The sequence below is a fragment of the Spodoptera frugiperda genome, chromosome 21 (assembly GCF_023101765.2).
Source record: "Spodoptera frugiperda isolate SF20-4 chromosome 21, AGI-APGP_CSIRO_Sfru_2.0, whole genome shotgun sequence".
Taxonomy (NCBI): domain Eukaryota; kingdom Metazoa; phylum Arthropoda; class Insecta; order Lepidoptera; family Noctuidae; genus Spodoptera; species Spodoptera frugiperda.
The window spans coordinates 1,945,417-1,969,215 of NC_064232.1; the positions used below are offsets into that span (position 1 = coordinate 1,945,417).

The window sequence follows — 23,799 nt, forward strand, 5'->3', positions numbered from 1 at the left end:
TACAAGTTCTCAATAACATCGCTCCTAAGTTCAAGCTCTATTTCAAGCTCTCTGAGGTCGGTAAGGTCACGATATCGATCTGCCTGCCCCCTGAAGGATTATAAAGTGTAATACTCCTCTCCCCTTACAAAGTTGAACGCCGGTAGCTAGCTATAATTGATTTTAAACTTGCATGATGCTAGCGAAATGGTAATTTTTCGAGTATGGCGCACCTAAAACTAGTTTGAGCCGGTTCAAACCGGTTCGAACTGGTTGCTTCACTGGTTCAAAGCGGATATTTTAATTTGGCACGTAGGACCGGCGACGAAACTTTTGTTTTTATCCGGAGTTCTGGTGCCTGGGTAATTTGGGAGTGAGTTTGACTTTCGGGTGGCGCGGTTTTAATTGTTAAGCTATTTTCGACCTTAATTCCGTAATTGGTTAGGTGTAATTTCGCTTGTTGATGTGTTTTCGATGGTAAAAGTTGTCGTATATTTGTTCTGTGTTTTAATGAGTAAGTTAAACTAATAAATTAGCACCCACTTTTTACGACTTATTCGTCAACTCGGCCGCAATAAACTCGTCCGCGAGGTCGAGTCGGGAAATTTAAACATTAATTATTTTTTTATTGTGCATCTCGCCCGAACCACGTGGTCGGGTTGATGAAGCTATTTTTTCGTATATCTTGTATTCGTCAACTCAACCGACATTGAAATGAAGAATATGAAGCATATTTGTACAGTGATTGACAAAAGTGTTTCGTTTTTAATATTTTTTTGTTCTTCTATGGGTATATAATAACTTAAAATTAGAATTAAGGACAGATAAAAATATGTTTTTTAATCAGGCATTGCTTAGTTGATTATTATGTTAATTTCTTTCCACCGATAAAAAATCCAAGTTGATAGAGAGAGACAAAACTATTTTTAACCCCCGACGCAAAAAGAGGGGTGTTATAACTAATCAGGATATATGTATGTAAGATCATGATTAAAATGCTACATTTTACAAAACTAAAGGGTGATTTAATGAACTTCTGATTGGTTGGTTTATTCGAGCCGGCCAATCAGAGCGCCAGACGATTGTTTCAATTACTTTAAACGTAAAGTAAACTCATTCTGAAGGTACTGAACCTCTTGCTTTGTTTACTCGTACATACAATAGCTAACCAACGAGGTAGATATTATTGAAAAGAAAGAAACTTTACAAATATAAGTACCTACTTCTTAGAAAATCTTCAAAAAACACCCTTTCTTAAAAAAAATGGCCGTCCTTAATTAAGCATATAAAATTAAAATGGCGAAGGATAAAATAAATATAGTACGAGGAACGGAAGGTTGTTGATTTTCCCGTGACGAGGCCACGGCGGTCTCCGGAATGAATATGAAATGGTGAACATACTTTGTCAAGAAAGAACTGTTACTTTAAATCTACTGGTTTGAGTTCTAAGAACATGGCGGAAATATACAGTATAGTTAACTAACAGAGAGTGTTCCTGTTAACCCGCAATAGTATAGCATCCATACATGCACTAAAAAAATATTACCATTCAAAAAGAAAACAATTTTTTTTTTTTTACATATTATTATAAAATATTCACCAAAAATTTTAAATCGATACGTAAAAGAAACACTCTGTGCACGCGTAGTTGAAGGAAGGCAACGTTGCAATTTATTGCTTACTAGCTACTTCCGCGCGGTTTCACCCGCTCTGCACAGCTCCTATTAATCGTAGCGTGATGTTATATAGCCTATAGCCTTCCTCGATAAATGCGCTATCCAACACATAAAGAATTATTCAAATCGTACCAGTAGTTCCTGAGATTAGCGCGTTCAAACAAACAAACTCTTCAGCTTTATAATATTACTACTTCCGCGCGGTTTCACCCGCTCTGCTCGGCTCCTATTGATCATAGCGTGATGTTTTATAGCCTATAACCTTCCTCGATAAATGCGCTACCCAACCCAAAAAGAATTATTCAAATCGTACCAGTAGTTCCTGAGATTAGCGCGTTCAAACAAACAAACAATCAAACAAACAAACTCTTCAGCTTTATAATATTACTAGCTACTTCCGCGCGGTTTCACCCGCTCTGCTTGGCTCCTATTGATCATAGCGTGATGTTTTATAGCCTATAGCCTTCCTCGATAAATGCATTATTCAACAAAAAAATAATTATTCAAATCGGACCAGTAGTTCCAGAGATTAGCGCGTTCAAACAAACAAACAAACAAACTCTTCAGCTTTATAATATTAGTATAGATAAGTATAGATTTTTCTATGCTGATATTTTTATTTTAATCTATTAATGATATAGATTAACGAGTTTAAAGGAACACTCTCTGTTAGTTAAGATACTGTCTGATATACTGTAATATATAACTAGAGGTGTATTCATCGTGGTAGACCGGTGGCCATCTTATAAATAGAACTGCGAGTTTAAAACCTACTAACGCAAAGTACCAATATGACTTTTTCCGAGTTATATGTACTTTCTAACATTATTTAGATTTAGACACCACTGACAAACGGTGAAGGAAAACATCGTGAGGAAACCTGGGCTTATAATTTCTAATTCAGTTTGAAATCGCCAATCCGCCTTGAGCAAGCGTGGTGTTTAATGCTCAAACATTATCCGTGTGAGAAGAGGCCTTTAGTCAGCAGTGGCCACTTATAGGCTGTTGATGTTATACAATAGTGTTACGGTCTACTAATTTTCAAAATGGCACTCCCATTTTGATTTTAGACCTCAACAGTAGATATCCACGCTACCTCCCAAAACATAGAGAGGTACATTGTACAGAATAAACGGGGGAGGGATTGTATTTTTTTCATCAAATTTGCGTTTAGAATACTAAATGAGGGCGTACGAGCACTCCTGTTCCTCTCTAGAGGGAGAGTCACTCAGTGATGAACGTACAGCACGGACTCTGAAATATAAATACATTAACTTGATTATCATTTCTAACCGACATTTTAGAAAAAGGTAGTTTTGTAAAAGAAGTCTTTGTTTTGAATTTAAAATAAAATGTCTGTTGTTTGTTGGATAACGACTTTAAAACACTGATAATATATGTTTATTTATAAAGGGCCTCACTAACGCATTAGGTTTTACTTGTACATTACAAGTTAGTTGTAAGAGTTAAAATAAATAAATAAATAATATAGTGTATTGAAAATAAATAACCTGTTAATTATTTCATCATATAAGCCGATAAACGAGCAGACAGATCACCTGGGTAGGCAATCGCCGCCGTCCATGGACGCCTGAAACACCACCACAAGTACGTTTTTTTTTTTTTTGAGGGGGAAAATCATCCAATGTCTTCTCCCGCCTTGGGCAAGGCGAGAGGGAGTGTCAGACTCTTACTGACTAAAAACCACCCCGTTCCTTCTCCTGCTTTTCGACCCGGAGCCCCGGTAAACCCGCTAGGTAGTCCGCAGCTCCGGATCAGGCATCAGCCCTACTGGGCCCCATCTGTGGTGGACCACAAGTACGTCGCCGGTCTTTTGGGGGTTAGAAATTTAAGTGTTGTTGGGAAATCGGGGATTGGGAATGGCGTTGTGTCTGGATAACCGGCTGCGTCGCAACGTTACCGGGTTCGATTTCGGCACGAAGCATACGTGAACTTGTGAATATTTTTCAATACAACAACACGCCATTTGCTATACAGTTAATCCTATTAACTAAATACAACACAAAAATAATGAAATGCTTCCACAAAATATCTTTAAAATCATGATGTAACATTATCCCATCTCTCAGTTAGATTTAACTACAACAACTTAAACCGGATACGTTTAAATAAAACTGTTTATAATAACCGAAAGTAAACAGTTTGTGTTTACATTAGTTAAGTGCTAGCCGGGAATTAAACTCTGTACTTTAGTAGGTGAAGCTTCCTGTGGATTTTGAGTATAATATTAATAATTATGGTGTTTTTGAAACATCGAATTTGTGTAAAAATGGGAATCTTGGGTACAAGATTTGATTTTAGGAGCAGACACATTGTCAATGAGGGAAGCGTGATAGACAGGGTGTATTGCCAATTACTAGGCGCAATTCCAGAATCCCGTGCCTTTTCTCTAATTTGTTCATATACAAAAAAAAAATGTATTTCATTGCATGACCCTTTACTCGGCCATTCTACTAGCGATCCGAGTGATCGCTAGTATAACTAGTAGTAGTCAATCAGTTATTTTGATAAATAATCAAAATGTAGTTAGACCAAATTATAGGCAGATTTTACTTCGAACACCTAGCTTCACTGACTGATAGACTGACGGACAATTCAATTTGACGTTTCCAAAGTACAATTATGAATTAATTGAAATAAATGCTTTGGTTTAAATGCTTGGACTTTAACTTCTACATAATTTCTCATTCTCTAGTGTTGCGGGTGTCCATAGTCGACGCTAAACGCTTACCATCAGGTGACCCATCTGCTCGATTTCCCCCTATTCCATAAAAAATATAATAAATAAATTTACCTAAATACCAATACACCAGACCAGCACATTCAATTCTAAGTTACCACCTAAGTATACAGAGAGACTGTAGATATATACCTACACATATCTACGTATATGTACATATGTGGTAGGGAGTTCGGTCTCAGCCCAGGTAATATATTCAGGCGGCACGCATCACGTTTATATCGCTACGTCAAAATAAATAAACTCTACTATACGACAGGGTTACCAGGAGACGGTTTTACCGTTACAATAACATGTATTAGGAGCCATGTTCCAAGAGGCCAAGTGTGGGAGAGCCCTGTTTCCGATCAGAGGGATACCACGGCCTCACAGAAAACCGCCGTGAAACAACGCTTGCGTTGTGTAAGTGAGTTTACCGGAGGCCCAATTACCCTTAAATTCCTAACCCCCAAAAGCCCGGTAACGCACATGTAACGCCTCTGGTGTTTCAAGTGTCCACGGGCAGCGGCAATTGCTTACCATCAGGTGATCCGTCTGTTCGTTTACCGGCTTATGCCATAAAAAAAACTGACGAACCTGATGTCCTTTTACAGGTGCTGATAGTAGCCACTGGGGTCATTATTGTAGGGTAAAAAGGTCCATGGGTACCTACCAGACTTTCTCTCCAAAAACTATGTCCCATCATCAAAAGGTACATTTCAACCCTAAAAGTCTAAACCTACACCTAGTTTCCTTTAGTAGCAACCCTAGTTTAGGTTCAGTAGCACATAAGTTATTTCATTACGAAAACGTGCCAACACAATATTGATGTTCCAGTAAATATCTTCGCATGTCCTGGAAGGACGCTAGGTTCTCAGTCCTTTGGGCTTAAGTTTAGTGCCTTTACCGACCTTTACCATCGTTGAATATTCAACGTAGGTACTGTTGTACATTTGTCATATTACGTGATGGTTTTTAATAGGACAGATGACTTATTCTTATTTTATTGTCCGTCCCTTACTGCCGTACTCATTAACATTTAATCATTACTTAATCTATTCCTTAGTAACGATTTTGGGGGACTGGGTTAAGTAACTATTAAATGTCTGAGTATGGCGGTTAGATTATTTTAACACGTTAGAAATGAACTTTTTATTTTATTACGGAAACAAATATTTTCGAAGATGTATTGATTTGAAATATCGCGTGCTGTATTTGCTCCCAATTCTAAACTTCGATTCGTTTTAGCTAAGTATTGTTATCTTATAATAAAAAAAAAATTCTTCAATATTTTTTCATTACCCAACTGACGGACTAAATAGATTTGAAATTTTCATTAACATTATGTACCGTTGATGAACAGACGGGGTGTCATTATAAAAAAATACCCAAATCCGAAAGCAGACAAAATAATGATTAACCTTTTTATTCACCAATACCTAAGCTTTCCCACCGATCACATCACTTGGCACCCCTGCCTCACTCCCTATATTGGAAGGTACTTCGTTTCCACGATCTCGCCTACACACACCGCCCCGAACTTGGGCCATACATCTACGTCACAAAAAACTTGTACAAACAAACTTCTGAAGCCAAACTTCGATATAATAATAGTTTTTGTTGCTAAAAACGAGCGTACATGGTAAATGAATAAGTATTCGTAACGTCGGTAGAGAGTTATCCAACAAGGAAAAATGAGTTTTGTGGTTCTGAGCTCAAGAGTCAAATCAATTATTATGTTAGTCACCTTATCAATAACAGCCCGTTAGTTCAATGTTTGGACTTCTTCCGAGTTTGCCAAAATCACTGCATTTTTTTGAGGGGGAAAATCATCCAATGCCTTCTCCCGTCTTGGGCGAGGCGAGGAGTGTCAGACTCTTACTGACTAAAAACCACCCTGTTCCTACTTCTGCTTTTCGAACCGGAGTCCCGGTAAACCCGCTAGGTAGTCCGCAACTCCGGATCAGGCATCAGCCTACTGGGTTCCATCTGTGGTGGTCTGATAGGTCTTTGAGGCGCGCGTAGAACACGGGGCCCCGTCAGCACGGGTTTAGTTTAGAGCTGTTTCCCTGTCTCTGTTAATATGCAGTCCCTGAACCGACTATTACGATACCCGCGGGAAGAATAACCAAGGTGACCAAAATATATTCAACTCTGCCGTCCACTTAACATTTGACACTGACCCAAAAACCAATCCGTCAAACCAATTTTGAAACACGGCGACTTTATACCGACGCAAGTCAGAGAATTTTAAAAACTTTCAATAAAACTTAGGGGGCTTCCCGTAACGGGTAAGTGGTGGCGGGGTAATCCCATTACCGCCGGGTCATTGAGTTTGCGGGGTAATAATTTATGAGGTGGCCACGGATTGGCTGACAGTCGACCGCTGATGGGACACCGTGCATGGTGATTGGTAATGATTTGGCATTAATTTCTTATGTTGCTTAGATAGTGTTTTGATTTTACAGAGTGAATATAGTTCTCACTGCCCCTATTTTCTACCCCCTTTGAGCCGTGGACATTTGATAGAGACGTAGCAACAGCGTTCTCAACTCAAAACATGAGCGTGGTGATTATGGCTAACCTTTCTAAATGATAAATGATATTTATTTCTGTAAATAGATTATAAAATAACACTTTTACACGTCAATATTTCAAATAGCTAGATGAGGCCGGCATTTCCTATCCGACTACTCTGAGAAGAAATGCCGAAACAAACTCAGAGGTCATAGTCTCTTTTATAGTCCAGACAATGAAATAGAGGATAATGTGAGAGAACCGTGCAAGTTGATTCTGTAGTGGTCTTTAGAGGAAAGAACCACAACAGTATGAGCGGACCTGTTCAGATGGCAGTACGCATGTGTCAGTTTACAATCAGCTCAGTTAACGGCTGTTGCTGAATGATCCGACGAACAATATCAACCAAAAGAACATTGCAAACTATGCAAAGGAGATCAATAGAGCAGCAGAGGTGAATGAAGATGATAGGTTGCTAATCCATAAAGTAAATACAAAGAGATGTCATTATTGGATTTACCTTTAAATTAATGCATGACTTTATGGGGACCGCGAGACGCTACATACCACGGCTCTTTCTATTTTCCATCTAGCGGTCCCCATACTACAAACACGTTGCCAATTGTCCACATTTTAATGTGGTAGGTACTTTCTGAGCGCTTTAACCTTTTTACTTATTTTTATCATTGGGCAAGGCCGATTTGTTTTGTCACAGTGCAGAATCACATTATGACTCTTCTATGTACTTGCTTCATGGTATATTCTTTTGAGGAATCAATCCTCTAGTGCATCATCATGCCTTTTATCCTCGACGGCGTAGACAGAGATGCACATTACAGCAACATAAAGCCACTGTAAAATGTACACCCACTTTTCGCCATTTATATTATATGTCCCATGTATTAAGGGTTAAGCCTATTGCCATATACTGGGCACGATTCGATATTCTGTGCTACTACTGAGATACCCAGTAGTACTTTGCCCAACCCGGGAATCGAACCCGAAAACAGTCAGAATCGATCCTCTACTTAGTAGTAGCTACTCAATCACCAATAACATCCCCTAACATAGTGTATACAACTATTACACCTATTTCGATGTAACATAAACTTATGTACGCCAATCGCCCAGTGAATTACCCTCAGTGCAACTTAAGCCGACTCCGATCGGCAAGTTTTGCTCTTTGACTGAGAAACATACAGGGCGGAGTCTTAGCAGGAGCATTTGTGTATATGAAGGCTTAAGTACATATGTATATTGGCATATATGCGTGCTTGCATAGCGTCATACATTTTCTCTTCCAAAGTTCGAGAGTCAAGAGTGTTAATTGAAGCTAGGTGTGCCAAAGTGTAACATCGAATGAAAAACAACGAGCAAGAAACTCCATTCGCTACTCTTTTAAAAAATAAAAATTTCTCTGATACTCTATGAAACAGTTATGTCATGTTTCGGCCTTGTTAGTTGTGTGATCGCTACCGTGACAGCTGAGCGAAAGGTCCTTGGTTCGATTCCTGGATGAGGCTGGGTATTTCTAGAATTGTACCCATATAGTGGTACCCAATTGGATCACATGACTCATGACACTTGTAATCTATGAAAAGTATTTACATGTGCTTCCGTGCCTAACCATTCTGTATGTTAAAGTTTTCATAAAGAAAATATTTTCTTTATGAAAACTTTAATACAATACATTTTCAAAGACATGCTATACATTACAAATTATCCGGAGCTGCGGACTACCTAGCGGTTATAACTACCGGGACTCTGACTCGAAAAGCAGGAGTAGGAACGGGGTGGTTTTTAGTCAGTAAGAGTCTGACACTCCCTCTCGCCTCGCCCAAGGCGGGAGAAGACATTGGATGATTTTACCCACTTAAAAAAAAATACATTACAAATTACCCCGATTACACAAAATACAATGTATGTTAAATCGGTTAAACCAAACAAGGTATTACCCAAGCAATTACGACCCCGTATATCCAAATTTCATTACCACTAAAACCTTAGTTTTGCATTAGTTATGTAAATAACTTTTTGATGATCATCTAAGCGGTATACTATCGAATTCAGTTAAGATTTCAGTTAAAACCCTCCCAGAGGGACTTGTGATTAGAGGTACGGGAGGTACCTCTCTTAGATAAAGTTGGGAGGTATTTAGAAATGTCAGTAATAATCCCGGAATCAATGTTATGATGTGCCTGCTTTGTGAGATTAATTTCAACTCTATTTATGTTCGGTTAAAGTTAATTTTAGAATGAACGTTTTAGCTTAGTAGGTACAATTATTTGTGATAGGTGTATCATATTCTTTGCTTAACAATGGCATAAAATAATGTAGGAAAAGATTTTTTGTCCAATTACTGTAGCTGACAAATATTGAACGTCCAATGACTGCACAACCCGCACGCGCACGTAGCAACTCTTTGTGTGATCCACAGATTGTTGTTTCGAGTCTGGGTGACATGTATTTTTTTTTTGTGAACGCACCCACGGTAGAGAGATCAGGTGGTCCGTATGCTCGTTTACTGGCTTGTACCACCAAAAATCACAATTAAGCTTACGGCCCGCCTGATGGTAAGCCGAATCCATTACCTAAGTATACCTGCAACACTAGAGTTGTCACGCGTGCGTTACCAACCATATAGGTAGGTACCTGTTTAATTCGACCGGAGGCCCAATTCCCCCCTTCCCAATCTTTCCCATCCTCGATTCCCGAACAACAATCCTTAAATTCCTAACTCCCAAAAAGCCGGCAACGCACTTGTAACGCCTCTGGTGTTTCAAGTGTCCATGGGCGGCGGCGATTGCTTACCATCAGGTAATACGTCTGCTCGAATGCCGGCTTGTTCCATAAAAAAAAAAAAAAAATTGTGTCATCATTTCCGGAGTCTCTAAACATTAGAAAAATGGCTCATATGACAATGTATTAAGTTAGTTTATCCATTGCACTTATGCCCGAAGCGTGCATCAAACCTATTAAAAAACAAACAGTACCGTTAATCCGTCCTATGAGTCAGAAGGAAGTGTGGTGTACAATTTAGCGACTGCCATTTGTAAAACCGGCCAAGTTCGAGTCGGACTCGCCCATGAAGGGTTCCGTAACAATAAGTAGATGACATATTATAAAAGTTATAAAATAACTTGGTTTTACATAGTGTTTGTATGAACGACAAAGTTATATTTGCGGTTTTTGAAAATGTTTAATTTCTTAAAAACTAATAATGATATCTCGTTCAAACCAATTTTCGTTGTTAGTTTCTATTGAAATCTACAGCATAAATTATTTTTCTCGCTCTCTTATTTTAAAGTTAGAGGGGGGGGACACTCATTTTTCCATTCGGTTGATTTTGACGAAAAATGGTTTTAGGAACCTTAATGCCTTTTTTAAAGTCAAACCCACCGAACTGCAATGAATTAATTTATCACCTAATTAATTTTATTCAATACATAAGTATTTTACTTATGTTATGGGCTTATTCATGTAACAATGACGAGGACCTCGATTGCTGCTACTGACTACTACTACAGTAGCAGCGCAACAATCGCCGCGTCGTGTGTCGCGGAACGGCAAGTACCAATGTGACTTTAGACACCACTGCCAAACGGTGAAGGAAAACGTCGTGTGGATATAATTATAATTTCTAGGTTCATGATTTCTATATTTTCATCTACAAGTTTGAAATCGCCAACCCGCATTGAGCAATGGTGATTAATTCTCAAACCTTCTCCACGTGAGAAAAGGTCTTTGGACAGTTGTGGCCACTTATAGGCTGTTGATGTGTGAGTGTGATGTGACATACATTAACTACTTTTAGTTTTATTACTCTAAAGAGCTGAGATTATGCCTTAAATGACGATGCTAAAACCAGAGTGATCTAGGGCACAAAAATATGTTTCTGAGAAAATTGAGGAAATGCGTTAAGCGTTATTGTTGGAAACGTATGCTGTATATTATTTTTTTTTCAATTTAATATACTTAGATCACTCTGGTTTTAGCGTCGTCAAATATTCCCATTATCATTTATGTTATGGAATTGGTACCATAACTTTATTAGATTCGATTTTATGGGATAGGCGAGGCAGCATTGGCCACTTATAACGCTGATGATGTGAAACTAAACACATATTCATGCGTTTACAGACTAAATCTTCTATACTTCTACTGCCCAGTGGCCATCAAAAGTGCATCAACACTACAAATACACTGGACGTGTGTTAATAAGAGTTATCCGCTGCCTTATAAACACTTATTATTGCTTTTAATTCCACATTAGGGCCGTGTTTGTTTTACGCAATCACACTTGACTGCTTGAGTGATTGTTTGTTTGTTTGTGATTCAAGTTTTTTGAGTATAGTAAAGAAAGTGGTAGAAGTGAAATGTAGTTGTGTTATTGAGTATAAAATGTTATCGGATTAATAGTGACTAATTTGATAATATGGTTTATGAAAAACTAGTTACTTCCGCGCGGTTTCACCCGCTCTGTTTGGCTCCTATTGGTCATAGCGTGATGTTTTATAGCCTCGATAAATGCACTATTTAACACAAAAATAATTATTCAAATCGGACCAGTAGTTCCGGAGATTAGCGCGTTCAAACAAACAAACTCTTCAGCTTTATAATATTACTATAGATTATGTACTTAGTAATTAGTAAAGATTCAAAAGAATTGAATTAAAAGTACTCTTAACCGACTTTATTTGACGTACTATTAATTTGGCCTGTCTCTAATATATCGCAAATCTGGTCTCTATATGTCCGTCTAGGGCGCCCTCCACCGACCGCCCAACCTACATACAATAACTCAAGACATATGCCCACAGATTTTAAGACAAATTTTACGACGAAAAAGCCGTTAAGAGTCATAATAAAAAGTCTTTTGTAGTCGCGAACGATGCATAAAAGTTGCTATAAGAAAATATTAAAGTTGGTATGATCGCGTAAAAGAATTACTGGGTTTATGTTCCATCTTTGGTGACTCAACGGAGTATGGGACGCGATGGATGTAAACAATGGTGTTTATAACCATGGTTTATGGGGTAAGATGTGGTATAGTGTAGTGAAAGTATGGATGAATTCGTATGTCGGGATTTGTTATTAAAACAACAGCTTTATTTATTTGCGTGACGAAGTAGTTACAATCATGAAGTAAATACAAAGAGGAGATAACACATATAGCGGCACACACATAGCGGCATTACGTGCCGTAATGTGCACCTCTGCCTACCCCTTCGGGGATAAAAGGCGTGATGTTGTGTGTGTGTGTGAGATGACACATATTTTTAAGTGTAGAACATCATCCAAATACTAGCTAAAAACCACGCCGTTCCTACTCCTGTTTTTCGAGCCGGAGCCCCGGTTAACCCGCTGGGTAGTCCGCAGTTTCAGGTAAATGATATAACTGGATTTCCCTTTAACATAACACGTGACACTTTACGGGGAGCGCAGGACATAACAAACCACGCCCCTCTCTATTTTTCAATATGCAATCCCAAACTACAAACACGTTGTCAATTTAATGTACCACTGAGTATTAATCACCACGCTTACTCAATGTGGGTTGACGATTTCAAACTTATAATTAAACATGATAAGCCCAAGTTTCCTCACAATGTTTTCCTTCACCATTTGTTTGTCAATAGTGTCTAAATAATCTTAGAAATAACATATAACTCGGAAAAAGTCACATTGGTACTTGCCGCCGGTAGATTTCGAAACCGCACTCTCTCAAGCATGAGAAGCGGACGTCTTAAACCTCCGGGTCTGTGAATATCACCAAAATAATTGTAATATTTTTGAATACCATCACAAAATACCAAGCAACCCCTTGAAAAAACGAACAAATCGAATTAATTTAATGTTTATTGTAAATATAATTGCGTGTGATATATCGCTGGCAGCCCCGTTTCAATCTCATAATGGTACAATACCGGGATAGGGTTACCGGGCTAAAAAAATAGGGAGGCATGTGACAACATTGAAAATTGAAACCACCACTTATGAATTATTTATTTATTTATTTATGTTCACACTTTTTTTTCGTGAGAGTATAAGCAGAAGTGGTAGATGTTTTAATTCGTCTAGAATTTCAATGGGAAAATTACTACTAAGTTTTATTTCCCCGATGGGGTAGGCAGGGATCGACTCGTAAAGAAAGAAAAGAATGTAACATTTTCTTTAGTTATCTAGTTAGATTGATAATTAGGGATATCCATTCTATGAGTGCTTTTTCACCAGAGATGTGTTATATAGCTACGCAGCAAAGATAACTAAGCTGTGAAACTGTGACCGTTTCCACCGTTACTAAGCTATGTGCGGTGCGAGTAAGCTGTGCTATAAAGATGTGCCGCCGCAAAGTAGATGCACGAGGAAGAGGCGTAGCTCGAGTATACGATGTATCGATATAGGGAAGCCATCCACAGGAAGCATCTTTCCATCTAAAACCATAGCTTAGCTTAGTCCGTTTCGACCAAAACTATGCTATGTACCAATGAATATGATTGGAGGATACCAAACGCATCCACAGCAACGTAGCATAGCACATCTCTGGTGGAAAAGCAACATAATTCTATGGTTTACTTTTAACTGTATTAACCATTACGTCAGTCGAGATTAAACTCAAAAAGGAATTATTAATTTACGATTTTACATTCATAAATGCAATTCGAAACATCTTGAATGAAACATTTTAATAAAACAATAATTCAATTAGCAAAATAAATTGCCAATGAAAAAATATTAATTCGAAGTGATCCCATCCGTAAGCTAGTGATGTGACGTGACAAATTTAATTACAAATCGATTAACTGTCTAGTGATGGGAAATCGATATTTTTTATTGTCGTTTTTCCACGATAAAGGAGATGGCTAAATGACTGACCCAGGCATAATAACAAGAATACGAATTTGACGCTAACCCGTATCATTTAAATATTCACTTATGAATTATTTTGTGTTTAACTAATTCTTATAACTTGGTGAACAAAAATTAACAAAATATAAGTTTCATAATTGATTTTTTTCTGTTGTGGTTTGACATGACAATACGGAAGTAGGTACTGCAAGCTATTATTAGGACATTAGTTTCCCCGAAAATCAAATCGAAATATTTAAACGAACATCAATTTTTAATAACGGTAATATAATGACTTTTTTCTGAAACCAAATAATTGTAAATGTTTTGATCGACACAAAATATATATTTTGTATAAGATTGCACAATCTTACTATATATTTTGTGTCTGTCCTTGGTTACTTTCTGTTCATTATCTAGTATAAGCAGAATTGTTTACCTATCTACCTCATATATAAATAACTTTCGGCACAGGTACATCAAAACGCCTTGGTAAAAGTTCAGAGCAATGTTATATTTTGAAGTTTTTGTAACGTTGTTTGACGTAGGAGCGCTACTTTATTTTAAGGATTGTGCAGATATGCCAAGTTTCTGGACCTTCTTAACTACAAAATATCAATCTTTAATTATGCGGCTTTATTTATTGCTAGGTACCATATTTATACAATATTTATTTGTACGGGTTACGACGTCCATACTTTGGTTTAGCCATGTCCTTTGATTGGAATTTCGATGAGTGGTTGCCCATTTTGTGTCGATATGATCGGTTGGCTATTACAAGGGGCGTATGACAAATATTATATATTCATACGTCATTACTGATAGCCCTAACCTAGCGACTCGAATTACACAATCTCGTTTAATATAGTGTTGGGACAAGTGTCGATAAAAATTGAACCGATTATTATCGATTTTAAAAAATGAGCTTTTTATCCAGCTTTCGTTTGATTTATTACCAGTTTTTTTATTATTAATAAATACGACTTTATAACACAATCGGAGACCGTGAATTCGAATCCCGCGTGAGTCCGATGTTTTTATTAATAATCAAAATTAATCTGTGTCACTATTGATGGCTTTAATAAATTAATGTTTTAAGTATTCTTGGGTTTAGAAGTAATAAATAGTAGTTTGAGTAATAAATCATTGCTGTCTAGTTAGATTAAAGTCTTTGGTATTAAAGAAGTTGGTTTGTAATTATAATAATAGTTTTGTGTCTATCTATACTAATTTGTATATATTTGCGTATTCCTTTTTAAAAGCCGGCAACGCACTGCTCTTGTGTTGCGGGTGTCCATGGGCTGCGCTGATCGATTACCATCAGGTGATCCGTCTGTTAGTTTTATTCTATAAAACTTGAAAAAATATGCCTTTTTTAATTAGAATCAATGAAAAAATATGGTCTTTGTATTTATTTTATGTGTTACTGTTATTTAAGTTGAATACAAACCAACAATGCCAAAATCTTTACATTAAGTTTCTGTCGAACCTTTTGTTAGTTACTAATAAAATACTGTTTCTATACACACAACAAAACCAATAATATGAAATCTAGTATTTATTATATGTACTAAGTTACAATCTAGAATTATAGAACTATAATGAAATTTGGAACAATTTTTCTTTCATACAACACAAATACTATGAAATTAATAACATTGTACAATAAATATTCATACTAGCTGTTACTCACGACTTCGCTTGCGTAATCATAAATAAATCTCCCAATCGATTTCAATTATGACGGCCAGTCTGTCTAACTAAACTAACCCACTGCGCAGGAGATGTTATAGTGCACAAGTGTGTGCGCAAACACAGGTGCACTCTCTGTTCCCTCACTTTCTGAACCCGATGGGACGGCAGACCGACACGACTGGAGAGAGGTCAGGTGCAGGACCAACGGCTTTACGTGCTTTTCAAGGGTGAAACACCGCTGAACTTCCTGACTCTGGGCTTAAAAATTGACATTTTACTCAGAAAATGCAATGATTACTTTTGTGAGTAGAATCTGTGAGATGTTGCACAGCAGCCGGTCACCCAACCACTTATTTTTTTAGTAATAACTCTGTGCTGTTCCATTATTGAAGAAAAATGCTAGTCCATAGCACTTTCCAGCCTCCAATTTACGTCTAGATACAAAAATCACAGCATAAAATCGCTCTGTTGTTGTACGTAACGGAAAGACAAACACAATAATATTAGTAAGAATAAAACGAATAGGCATTCTTCTATTTTAATATATGTATTTAACTCAAACACAAACTTGAAGAGTATATATGTAAAAAGAACTTTTCAGTTACACCCGAAATGTGTGAAAACATCGAAAATATTCTCATGAAAACTCCCTGAAAATGATTATTTAACTTCGGCCGAAGTAAATATGGAAAGTTCAAACATCACAATTTGAGGTTATGTAAAGGATATTCCGTTTTCCAATTTTTGGGCGAATTCGGAAATTTTTCGGAGAGTTTTCGAAAAGTTTTCATAATTATTTTGGTATCAGCGTTTGTTGAATTTGTGGGTTTTTTGGCCAATGGAAAGTCAAAAGGTTTCAGGGTTGTGTGAGTTGAAATGGTTGAGAATTTACATGGGGCATCATTATGTAGTCTTATTATGATCGATTGCAAAATGAAATATTTTATGGTTTTTCTAAGCTTTTCTGTTACAACTACTACAAAAAATATTGTATGAGTGTTAGCATTGTGCCGACTTTGTAAAAAAAAAAATATTAATACTCTTTCACTGAAAAAAAGTTGTGCTTATGTCATAAAACAATATCAATTACTTACTAGCTTCTATCAGCGGCTTCGTCCGCAATTCCGTGGAATAAGAGGTATACTATCATTCAAGTCAGCCCAGACCCAGTCTGTATACCAAATTTCATCAAAACCCGTTCAGTAGTTTCATCGTGATTGACGGACAAACATCCAAACAGATGGACTTTAACATTTTTTTAATTTTATTCTTTTAATTGAATAGAACGGTACAATAATCAGTTACACACATTAATAATATAAGTTTAAAGTATTTTAAGTGTGTCTTAAATAACATACTACTACTTATTACACCAAATATTGGGGTATCACATGGTCAGTCCGGTAAACGCGTCACTCAGTCCCTTACCAGGGCCACTTCCGACATGCAATGTTTAAAAAAACATGTTGTAACAACCCTATCAATCCTTTCCTTATCAAGGAACACGGAAGAAGAAACATGGCATGTAATGCTATTTTAACCGACATCATCATACTTGTTATTTTCTTAATGTCTTCGAATTTTCTTCCTTAAACATTATTCCTACATCCAACTTCTTAACAATATTATCATTGTCCTAAAGTAACATGAACTCCATAATTTATTCAACCCCTTAAATCATACATGATATTTATTTCTGCGAGTATGTTACAAAATAACACTTTTACACGTCAATCTCTTAAATAACTAGATGAGGCCCGCATTTCCTATCCGACTACTCTGAGAAGAAATGCCGAAACAAACTCATAGGTCACAGTCTCTTTTAAAGTCCAGACAAAATCAATTAAATATGTTGGAGAACCGTGCAAGTTGATTCTGTAGTGGTGTTTTGAGGAAAGAACCACAACAGTTTGAGCGGACCTATTCAGATGGCAGCACGCATGTGTCAGTTTACAATCAGCTCAGCTGACGGCTGTTGCCGGATGATCCGACGAACAATCTTCGACAACTTTAATTGATTTTGTCTGGACTTTAAAAGAGACTATGACCTCTGAGTTTGTTTAGACATTTCTTCTCAGAGTAGTCCGATAGGAAATGCCTCATCTAGTTATTTAAGAGATTGACGTGTAAAAGAGTTACATTGTATCGTGTATTTGCAAAATAAATATCATTTATCATTTAATATTAACCAAAAGAACATTTGTGTAGGCCTTAAAAACTCTCACGTCATTACGGTAAAACTGACGTCACATATCAGTCGCAGCACTATCGCCCCATCTCAGTTTATCGATAACAGCACAACACTACGATGTCCATTATAATAGGCGTTTTGTTTACAATGCCAACTGAAGGGGAATCCGGACCCTAACTCGATAAAATAACGACTTAAATCACACCGCAACACAGCCAAAATTATACTTTAACACATTCACAACAAAGCTCTCTTTCCTTTGAAGTATAAGGGAATAAACTTGGAGTGGTGAACAATGCAAATGGTTGTAAGTGACACAGTGTGTCAATGTAAAAGGGACTGTATAACATGAGTGTTTAAGTTGGTATTAGGGTGTTGTTTGTGGTGGTAGATAAATGGGTTATGTAGTTGTGCAGTCGTCAGAAGAAATCGATATTTGGAAATTGCGTTTCCGCCACCTCTGTTCTGTAACTTGTGTTTTTTAGTTTATTACGCGACATATTGCTCGTATGTTAAAGGAAATTCTATTATGAGGACGAATAGGTCGATATTTGTTTAGCAAATACAGTTTAGGAGGTCAATTGAAGTATTTAAGATATTGAATAATCGATTTTCATTGGAGGTGTAGTCTACAAAGATGATTTGTGTTACTTGTTGGAATTGTGTCCAGTATATAACTTTGAAGTCTGTTCGATATGGTAGTAGGTTCTTTTTTTGAGGGGGGTTAAACGTCCAATGAATTCTCCCGCCTTGGGCGAGGCAATAGTGGAGGCGATAGGGAGTGTCACATCAGACTCTTACTAACCAAAAGCCACCCCGTTCCCTAATTCTGCTTTTCGAGCCGGATCTCCGTTAACCCGCTAGGTAGTCCACAGTTTATGGTATAAGCCGGTAAACGAGCAGATGGATCATCTGATGGTAAGGAATCGCCGCCGCCCATGGACACCCGAAAAACCAGCGGCGATAAAGTCAAAGTCAAAGTCAAAGCATTTATTTCAATTAATCCTAAATTAGGCACTTTTGAAACGTCAAATTGAATTGTCCGTCAGTCTGTCTGTCAGTGAAGCTAGGCGCTCGTTCCAAAGTGTTGCTTCGAATGGAGAAGAACGAGCAAGAAACTCCATCGTTACTCTTTTCAAAAAATGTTTTTTACAATATCTCTGATACATTATTTGATCATTTACCTATTGTCTATATATGTAGGAACAATGTAACGACAATATGACGTCAAAACTATGGGACAATAAAACCAATTTGTAAAGAATATAAATTAAAAAAGCGGGTTGTTTCAAACATAGTGCCCACATATGTACACTTACAATTTTGAAATAATGCTTCTATACAAATAAAAAATAATCTTTAATTTAATTTTTCAAATAAAAAAATAATAAATATGCTGCTTGATGCCACAGGATCCCTAGACTACATTGGAATAAATTACTACTTTAATTTAACGTGTAACTAGTGATCGTATTAGAGCATTGTCTAGTGTGAGCGAGTGTCCAGTGGAGCCGGACCAACATGCTGCCACACATTTTTATCTTCAATATAATCTGACACTTTATAATATGCCTGTTTACACAGTTCACGCTTTATACAAGATTTAAATTTTTTCTCGTTCAGATTCAGTATGGTGGTTGGTAGTTTATTGTAACACTTAACACAAAATCCCATGAAGGATTTCTGCACTTTGGACAATCGGAATTGCGGTATAGCTAACTTATTTTTACCTCTCGTATTAAAATTGTGTCTGTCGCTTCTTTTTTCAAACAATTGTTGATTTTTTCTCACGTACATAATATTTTCGTAAATGAATTGAGAAGGCACAAGTGCGTTTCCGACCTTGGTGGGTTAGGAATTTAAGGGTATTGGGGATTGGGAATATTGGGAAAGGCGTAAATTGGGCCACCGGTCACTCACAACGAAACATAACGCAAGCGTTATTTCACCTTGGTTTTCTGTAAGGCCGTCGTATCACTCCTTTTGAGCCGGCCCATTCATATTTCCTTAACCACACTCCCTAAAATAATCATTTAACTCATTCCACTCCACTTTATATCATGGACATGCACAGCTGTTACATTTTGCATGCAGCCTCCATGCTGGCCGTCTGCTAGCCTCAGTGAAACAATGATCTCGAAAACAATAGGGTCATTAACCGCTCGCCATTTTGTTTTTTTTTTATGTGAAATTAAAACCGAGTCGTGTTCTGTAGGTCGATGTTTTCTGAAACGCATAAGGCGTGGAGTTGGTTGGTTATGTGTTTTTCTTTTTTCGGAATATTGCATAATATCTTTTGGTTTTGGTTCTTTGTTGTTTCTTTTACAAGGAACATGGGTAGATTATGCTCTGGCATAACATATAAGTTTGTCTTTTTATCCCATAGGGAAATGTTAGCGAACACGCTGGCAAAAGCCAGTTTGTCTGTTTAGGTTTTTCTAGAAACTAGTGGTCGCCTAGTGGTCGAAATTCAACCATATACGATTTAATTTACAATACTACTTAACATACTTTCAAGGATATTTTTTATTTAACCCAAACTCAAACAAACTCTTTTAAAAAACTCTATTCATATGAGACGTGAGAATATCATCGCAATGTCTATCGATTTTGACGTTTTGTCAAATACGATCAGATACTATGCATGTGTGTGTAATGTTTTATTTATTGATTTAATGTACTTTATAAGCATTATTTTTGAAAAATATTAGCGTTTTGCACTTCTCCTACACATAAACTATAAGTGTACCAAATTTTATGCTCCTACGCCCGCGCAATTTTCGTAAAAAGCGGTCCAAAGTTTTTGCATCACGTATTAATATATAGATTGCCTGCTTTTGGCTGTAATTATTTTTCTGACTGTTTTTTTTTTATGGTATAAGCCGGTAAACGATCAGACGGGTCATCTGATGGCAAGCAATGCCCGCCGCCCACGTACACCTGAAACACCAGAGGCGTTACAAGTGTGTTATCGGTTGATCTTCTCAATCTCCGATTTCCGCAACAACCCTTAAATGACTAACCCACAAAAGGCCGGCAACGCCTCTGGTGTTTCGTGTGTTTCTTCCCATCAGGTGATCCGTCTGCTCATTTACCGGCTTATACCATAAAAAGCCTAATGTTACGGTTTTGCGACGTATTTAGTCGTTTTACAAAATTGAACTATCAAGAAATGGTCTTATTCCATTATCAATTGACATTGCCTTGAAATTATTGTACGCAATGAAGCTGATTCATTAGTTATTAATAGCTCAGATAACATTACATATTATATACTACATTGTATGTGTGTTTATGTATACGTAGGAAATAGGTCAATTGATGTGACGTTGTTTTGTTAAGAATTATTATTTTATAGATGTTTTGGAATATTTGGATTTGTATTTTTTTTTTATAAGACATGGCCGGTATACTGGCAGACGTATCACCTGATGGTAAGCAATCGCCGCCGCCCATGGAAACTTGAAACACTAGAGGCGTTACAAATGCGTTGCTTTTGGGGGTTAGGAATTCAAGGGTTGTTGGGGAAACGAGGATTGGGAAAATTGGGAAGGGTGAATTCACTCGCTCTACGGAACACAACGCAAGCGTTGTTTCACGTCGGTTTTCTGTGAGGCCGTGGTATCACTCCGGTCGAGCCGGCCCAGCCGTGCCAAAGCTTGGCTCTCCCACACTTGTACACTATCGACAGTCAGTTTATACTGGTTATGCAAACCTTGATCCGTAACCATATGTACCAATACAAAGTTAGGTTAGGTTAGCGGGCGTCAATTTCAAACTCGATTTAACTGACACACAGCGTCCGACCAGCGGCAGCGGTAGGATTCCCATTAAAATTTTATTGTTTGTGGTAATTTTTTATTCTTTTTCGGTTTGATAGTGGTTTACCTGGTCCAATGTGTAGTAAATCTATGTGGATGGGGACAGATTTTTGGAAAATGTTTTGTGTGATGTCACTATTTTTGTCGATTGTTCAATTCGAGGAGGTTTGAGCATTAATCACTACGCTTGCTCAATACGGATTTGAGATTTCAGTTTAAAAATTTCAAGCTTATCACAGAACTGTTTCTCCGTACCTGTCAAAATTGACTGCACGTTCGGTGCGGTGGCTGGAAAACCTGCTGCTACGCCACATGAATTAAGTTCAATTCCCGCACGGAACAACTCTTTCTGATCCACAAATTGTTGTTTCGGGTCTGGGTGTCTTGTGTATATGACGTTGTATGATTATAAACGCACCCACGACACAGGAGAAAACTCAAGATTCGATGAACATTTTTTTAAGAAAGAAATAATATATCACTTATTCTATCACTCATTGCGAAATACCAAAGAGGCTACATAGTCAAATCTATTCTATCCAAACACAAACACCTTCTCTCACACAAAGCCAACCGACACTTTGACGAACCGAATCGAATACCTACAACACCAACAACCGTTTGTTTCTCACGTGCACCAAACATACGTCCGTAGGTAAACAAACTAACAACACAGCTGAAACAAGCCCTGAAACCCATGAAATGTAGTGAAACAATCAAAAGTTGCGTCCCTAGCTCCCATTGGTCGCGATGACCAAGTTGCTACGTTATTTCATAATTATATCGTAACAAGTTTGTTATTAACAGGTGTGTATGTATGTTATGTGTATTGAAATTAACATTGAAACTTTGCTCGTCTAGTGGTTGGGTGTTCAGGTTCGATGTTTTGGTCGAGAAAAGTTACCTTTTTATGGTATAAGCCTGTAAACGAGCAGACGGATCACCTGATGGTAAGCAATCGCCGCCGCCCATAGACACTCGAAACACTAGAGGCGTTACAAGTGCGTTGCCGGTTTTTTGGGGGTTTGGAATTTAAGGGTTGTTGGGGAAACGGGAAGTGAGAAGATTAGGAAGGAAGGTAATTGGGCCTCCGGTAACCTCACTCAAACAACGAAACACAAGCTTTGTTTCACGTCGGTTTTCTGTGAATTCGTAGTATCAATCCGGTATCAATTATTTGATGCTGAAGGTAATATCTTATATGAAAAAATAAAAATACGTATCTAATATTTTCTCATTACCTAACTGACGGACTAAATAGATTTTTAATTTTCATACCTCGTCATCATCCCAATTCTCAACCACTAAGAACATAATATTTACCTTCAAAATATGTATATTAATGATACCTTTCCTTCTTTTACAGGTAAGTCGTCGAAACAAACAAGACGTGGAAGTTTTTGCGCGACACCAACGCCCTCTGCGCGGTTATAATATAATCCGATCAACGAGCGATAATGATGAGTTTTTGTCTTTCAATGTTTTTGGTAGGTTTCTGGAAGATTTTCATTTATAATACTTTATAATGGTGTAGGTATGTGAAAATTATATTATGTAGAAAATATTTAATGTGAGTATAGTGTTTGGTAGACTCTACAGAGGCCTTTGTTTAAGTTTGTTTTACGTTCAACGAGATCTAATAGAGAATGCGGTCGGTCGTCGGTCGGTCGCTGTAATTGGTTGATTCATTCGCGCCGGCCAATCAGCTCACCGATCGCGCTCTCGTTTCGTATTCGTTCACCGTTAAACAAACTCGTACTAAGCCTTCTGAGCATCGCCTTCTACGATCCTTGATCTTTACCACAAAAATTGTTTGTTCAGTAATACGTTTCCGATACAATTTTAGACACAAGATTGTACCGAAATCTACATCAAACAATACAGTTAACCATAAGACATCAAAATCTTCTATTCCAAAAACTCCATCAAGTTTATGTCAATAACTTCATCAAGAAAACCATTCTATTAATATAATAACACCTAGTATTGAAAAAGTCAATAACCCTAGTTCTTGTAACAGTTTTCTCAGAATTACTGTCAAATATTCACTGAATATTTTACTGGCGCCCACTGTAAATGTTAAAACAGACGGTTTTCATAAGAAACGCCCTGAAAGAAATAGATTCAGTTCGGTTGGCAAGTCACTCAGTGTCTGCGACAAATAAAATTATCTTCAAAATGATTTTGGACAGTTATTGTCAAATATTTTTCAAGTAATTAAAACATTGAACGGCGTGGTGGTCACTGGTGACCGACGTTAGCGGAGGATTTGCCTTCATCAGTTTTCTATTGGCAGTCAAAGACTTAAAGAGCTCGTGATCAACAGTTATA

The 23,799-nt window shown here is 37.4% G+C and overlaps 1 protein-coding gene and 1 long non-coding RNA gene across 3 annotated transcripts in view; one reads left to right on the top strand and one right to left on the bottom strand.

The window, feature by feature from the left end:
* The window catches only part of LOC118280315 (uncharacterized), a 227,547-nt gene that overhangs the window by 91,786 nt on the left and 111,962 nt on the right, over positions 1 to 23,799 (top strand). The window lies entirely within an intron of this gene.
* LOC126912052 (uncharacterized) lies at positions 6,999 to 18,334 on the bottom strand. The gene is made up of 2 exons (XR_007706669.1): positions 17,377 to 18,334; positions 6,999 to 7,233 (listed from the first exon to the last, which is right to left on the bottom strand). It is a non-coding gene; the product is annotated as an uncharacterized LOC126912052 (long non-coding RNA).